We start from the raw sequence: 6666 nt of genomic DNA on the forward strand, positions 1-6666 counted from the left end.
ATGAGTATTACTAAAAAGAGTGAGCTGTGATCATATTGGTCCACTGACCCAATTAACTGTATGCCCATGTTCTCTGCTGCAATGGCCAGGACCAGATATGAGCAAATCTTGCAGTTCATACATTTCAATGACAATGAACTCTGTTGTCCTCGGGGTGACCCTGGATATGACCAGCTCCATGAAATTCAGCCCCTTCAACCAAAAATTTGTAGCATTGTTTATGCCCCAGCAAGCTGTCTGCGTTGATGAGTCCATGATTACATTTTCTGGCCGCCTTGTTTTCAAACAATTTATCCCCACTGATGAGGTTTAGATGTATAAGCTCTGTGACAGGGCAACAGGCTATACATTTTGTTTCTGGATTTATGAGGGAAAATATAGCAGTGTGGATCCCCCAACTGCCCAGACTACAAAGGGAGCAGTGATAAGATGGTTTGGGACTTGGTGTCACCCTTATTCGGAAAGGGGTACCATTTATACGTGGACAATTATTACACCAGCATGCCACTTTTTGGTCACCTTTTCGATTCTGGAATTGGCACATGTGGCACCGTGCGACCTAATTGCCGGGTTTTCCCCAACGGCTTGTAGATTCCCGACTTAGACGGGGGAGAGAGCCTGTTTGAAGTGTAATAAATTGCTTGCAGTGAAGTTGAGGGACACACAGAACGTTTTCATTCTGTCCTCGATTCACACAGATACGACTGTCCAAATTGCAATGGCAACTGGTGCTGTTGAGAAGCCCCTCTGTGTCCACGATTACAACCTTAACAACCTTAACCACCTTAACATGGGAGGGGCGGACTTCAATGACCAGATGATGGCGCTGTACTTAATTGCCCTTTAGGCCAAATTCTGGTACAAAAAACTGTCTGCATACTTATTTCAATTGGCTCTGCGGAACGCTTATGTTCTATACAAAGCGTCAGGACCAAGTGGATCCTTCCTGAAATTCCAGGAAGAGATCATCACAGCCCTTCTGTATGCAGAAGGTGCTGTGGCCCAAATTCCCAATCCAGATGCCGTGAGCCGGCTGCATGAGAGGCATTTTCCAGATGTCCTCCTTGGCACCTCTATGCCCATCATTAGAAGTGGGTTAATGCTGGAAGGTCTGATGGTGGGCATACAACACACTTTCTGGCAGAGATTTCTTCATCCACATCGATCGATGTGAATGGAGGAATCTGTAAGGTTCTCTCTTTTCCTTTAGCCCACAGGCTGCATGAAAAAAAAAAAAAAAAAAAGCTTACAACTTTGAGATGTCATAACGGAATGATGCCTGCAGGTTTAGGCATCATCTTGGTATTGTTTTTTGGACAGCCAGCGGTCGGCTTTCATGTAAAAACAATCCCCCACCACCTACCACAGTTTTCTTGGGCTCTCCTGTCCCACCAGGTAACCCAAGACTGCAGCCTTTGGTTCCGTCAGCTGACCATGGAGCTGATCGGAGATCAGAATGGCTCAAATCATCTCTATGGCCTAAGATACAGGAAGCTATGAGCATTTTATCACTTCAGTTTCGCATATGTACATATTTCTCAAGGAACAATGGGCAGGAATGCCTGTGACTTTGGCTAATGTTTATTTTCCCATCTCAGCACATGTCACATTTTGCCAGCATGTCATTGATGAACTGAAGGGCTTTTCCTCTGGTTGTATACTACTAGGGGGAGACTTTACCACTAAATACTTTAAATGACACGTCCAATGGTAAATCTATCTAAAAACAGTCCAATGGTAAATCTAGTCTACCATATAAAAAACTGCAAAATTCACCCCTATTATCCTCCCTTACTCTAGTGGATACCTGGCGTACAGTTAATCCCTCTGACAGAGATTTCACATATTTATCTCTTCTTCATAAGAAATGTACTCGTATAGACTATATTTTCATATCCCAGGGAGATCTACATCTTCTAGGCTGTGTCACAACTTCTGATCATGTCCTGATCTTATTACCAATCCACTCCCCAATTAAACAAACTAAAGGCAACACTTGGCGAATAAACCCTTCTCTGCTCACCGACACAACAGCCCAACTAAAAATTGCATAGACGATAAAGAACTACTTTTCTGACAATGACTCTCCCCCTTGACGATCTGGACAGCACATAAATGTGTGGTAAGGGGAGAATTTATTCAAAAGAGTGTGAAAAAGAAGAGGGAGGCAGAGAAAGAAATTTGGGAATTAGTATCTAACATACGACAATTAGAAGCTCAACACTACTACAGAACTACTTGAATTAGGGAAGTGCCTACAATCCCTATTAAATCATAAAGCTAAAAAAACAATTTTTTTGAAGCAGGGGTTTTACTTTGAACATGGTGATAAAACTGGAAAATACTTAGCTAAGGCTACAGGTAGCTACAGAACTACTTGAATTAGGGAAGTGCCTACAATCCCTATTAAATCATAAAGCTAAAAAAACAATTTTTTTGAAGCAGGGGTTTTACTTTGAACATGGTGATAAAACTGGAAAATACTTAGCTAAGGCACTAAAGAAAACACAATTAGCTGCTAACATTAATGGCATTAGAAATAAAGAGGGCCATCTAATACATAAAACAGAAAAAATTGCTCAGATTTTCCATAAATTTTACACGGATCTATATCACCTTCCAAAGCCACATAAACCCGCTGACTATATATCACGTGCCGACTTCATTCAGGATCACCTTACATGCAGTGGATTGCCTAACCTAGACGATACAGAGGCTCAAGACCTAGAAACACATATCAAAGAAACTGAATTGGCTTTAGCTATCAAGACACTCAAATCAGGGAAATGTTCTGGCTGAGACGGCTTCACCACCCATAATTACAAGAGTTATTCCAACCTCCTGATTCCACATCTTTTAAAAACTCTTAATCATTTCAAAGAACCCCAGGAAATCCCAGGAGAAATTCTTGATGGCACATGTCACAGTCATACCAAAACCAAATAAGGATGTATCAGAATGTTCCAATTACAGACTCACTTCCGTGCTCAATTTAGATCTGAAGCTTTTCGCTAAGATCTTGGCAAATAGATAATGCCCCTACTTACATAAACTAATTGGGTTGGAGCAAGTTGGCTTTATGCCAGGTAGAGAAGCCAGAGGCAATGTAACTAAAGCTTTGAACTTAATCGACAAAGCACAATCTAATGCAGGGGTGTCAAACTCAATTTCATTGCGGGCCGCATCAGCGTTATGGTTGCCCTCAAAAGGACGGTTATATCTGTAAGATTAGATGTCCAGAGCACCCCGCGCCACCTAACATGAGATGTCAAGATTATAAAGGATAACCGCGCTAAAAAGAAAAAAGAAAAGCGAAGCAGCAGCTTCAAGTGTGACAGCACCAAATATGCAAATAAAAAATAATAAGCTGTGCTGAAATTAATATTGTGTGCTAATGCTCACACGTGTGAATATATAGTCCCAATAGTCTCTAGATATAGATGTATTCTTGAAATACACAGATCTTCAACAGCTATAGGACCTCCTCAAGTGATACAATCTGCTTACCAGATTTAGATGAAAATTATGCCAAAGATAATCCCAATGACACCAGAATGTCTCCCTCGTTAGGTTGATCAGTTGTGTCTCTCAAACCATAGGACCTCAAACAATGTTGGATCATACATATAGAAAAAGAAAGGGTCCCACAGCGTAATACTGATAATGCATATTACAAATACAAGGAACACAAGAAGTGCACGTGTATAATGTATTGTTTACACCAGATAGTGATAAGACCAAAGGAAGTACCGCAGAAATTACACCAATATCCCACCACCAAGTGTACCAACTGCTTACCAGAACTGTGAAATAATAAGCCCAAAGGGATGACCACCACTGGAAATACGATCTGCTTACCAGAACTGAAAATATTTGGCCAAGAAGATAACCACCACCAAAAGCACAAACTGCTTACCAGAAATAATAGCAAAAGAGCAGGGTAAAGGTATTATGGACCATCCAGAAATGGACCGAACTACATCAATAGTGGATATTAACCATCACCCATTAATGCCAACCTCTTACCAGATGTCAGTAAGGTTACAGCCAAGCAAAGGGAGATGGCTCCGCTCCAGATCCAGGACACTCCGATATTAATGACTCGATATCCAATCCCTCCAGATAAGTAGATGGATCTCACAGGGTGCACATCAATCCCCAGATCACATATGCAAATAAATGTACAGACATCCCATAGTGTAAAACTGCTTGGTTTAATCGTTTAAAAGAAAGAATAAAACTCACACAATATCCGTGAATGGAGAGCGTATGTGTAACAAGCCGCCGGCCGATCGGCTCCTCCGCCCATCCTAGTCTCGTTCCGATGACGTCAGCAGATCACATACGCAAATAAATGTACAGACATCCCATAGTGTAAAACTGCTTGGTTTAACCGTTTAAAAGAAAGAATAAAACTCACACAATATCCGTGAATTGAGAGCGTATGTGTAACAAGCCGCCGGCCGGTCGGCTCCTCCGCCCGTCCTAGTCTCGTTCCGATGACGTCAGCACGCCGCGACCGACGTACGTTTCGTCAAAAGGATAATCTCAATGACATTCTGGTGTCATTGGGATTATCTTTGGCATAATTTTCATCTAAATCTGGTAAGCAGATTGTATCACTTGAGGAGGTCCTATAGCTGTTGAAGATCTGTGTATTTCAAGAATACATCTATATCTAGAGACTATTGGGACTATATATTCACACGTGTGAGCATTAGCACGCAATACTAATTTCAGCGCAGCTTATTATTTTTTATTTTTATGAGATGTCAAGGGCCCCCCACCATCATAAGTCAAGAGTCATTTACCCTTCCTTACATGACAATGCACCCCTTTACCTTGTGCTACTGCCAGGAAGAAGATGCGGTTGGATCTGGGAAGAAGAAAGTGCAAGGTCTGGAGGAGGACCAGAGGAAGGCTGGAGTCAGCTTACAGAGTCTGCTGAATGCTGAGACCAGGGAAGGCAGAGACAAGGTGGGGTTGTGGCTGCACAGAGAGGTACAGGATCTGTAGGAGGAGTTCTGCCTTCCTCTCTGCTGCAGACTGCTGAGAAGGGGGGTAGGCAAAGAAGAGCCTTTCTGTAGCAGCACAGAATCTGGCAAAGGATATCTGTCCTCTCTGCTGCCGACTACTAAGACAAAATGGGGGCAGAGACAAGGGGGCTGCCGCAGCGGCAGGAGAGGTGCGAGGACCACATGAATTGGCCAGGGGGGCCGCATTCGGCCCGTGGGCCTTGTGTTTGACACCTGTGATTTTATGACCTGGAAGGTAAGCTGCTTTCCACAGATGCAGAATAAGCTTTTGACCATGTCTCATGTGATTTTTTTACTCACCACTTGCTCGCATATAGGCTTACAGCCACATATGCCTATATTCACCCTCTACCGAAACTCAAAAGCAAAATTAAAAATCAATGGCACTTTATCAGAATCTGTTGTTATTAGTAATGGTACACGTCAGGGCTGCCCTTTTCACCACTGCTCTTTATTCTCACCTTGGAATTGCTGATTTTCCTAATTAAAGCATCCCCATCCATACATGGATTCATAGTGGGAGATTGAACTTATAAAACAGCAGCACACGCAGATGACCTGCTTTTCTTCGTTACCCAACCCTGTATCTCCATGCCCAATCTCTGCAATGCTTTTTCAAATTTTGGATATGTGTCCAATTTCAAAATAAACTATCTTAAGCTCTAAACATATCCCTTAATCCTCCCACCCTAATCCAACGGTGGAAGAATTGTTCATTTAAATGGGAGCAGAAGGCGCTCAAATACAGAATCTCACAAAAGTGAGTAAATTTTTCTAAATATTTTATTCTATCTTTTCATGTGAAAACACTGAAGAAATGACACTTTGCTACAATGTAAAGTAGTGAGTGTACAGCTTGTATAAGGTCCCGTTTCCACTAGTGTGACTTGTTGTGCGTCTTGACACATGTCAAGTCGCATGACAAGTCAAAGCTCAGTAATTTCAATTAGGACCATTCTAACTTTTGCGATTCAAGACGCAGCGACTTCAGAAAAGGTTTTTGCACTACTTTTGGACGAATTCAGTGCGACTTGCCCCTCATAGAAGGTAGTCGCACTGAAGTCCCCAGAAGTACCCGCAAACAAGTCGCACTACAAAGTCGTGCTTGAAATCACTCGACTTTGTAGGCGCATTAGTGGAAATGTAGCCTAACAGTGTAAATTGGCTGTCCCCTCAAAATAACTCAACACACAGCCATTAATGTTTAATCCGCTGGCAACAAAATGAGTACACCCCTAAGTGACATGTTCAAATCGGGCCCAGTTAGCCATTTTCCCTCCCCAGTGTCAGGTGACTCATTAGTGTTACAAGGTCTCAGGTGTGGATGGGGGGCAGGTGTGTTAAATTTGGTGTTATCGTTCTCCCTCTCTCATACTGGACACTGGAAGTTCAACATGGCACCTCATGGCAAAGAACACCTCTGAGGATGTGAAAAAAAGAATTGTTGCTCTACATCAAGATGGCCTAGGCTATAAGAAGAGCTCCAATACCCTGAAACTGAGCTGCAGCTCAGTGGCCAAGACCATACAGCGGTTTAACAGGACATGTTCCACTCAGAACAGGCCTAACCATGGTCAAGCAAAGAAATTGAGTGCACATGCTCAGAGTCATATCCAGAGAATGTCTTTGG

This window comes from Pelophylax lessonae (genome assembly GCF_965119305.1).
Source record: "Pelophylax lessonae genome assembly, chromosome: 1".
NCBI lineage: Eukaryota > Metazoa > Chordata > Amphibia > Anura > Ranidae > Pelophylax > Pelophylax lessonae.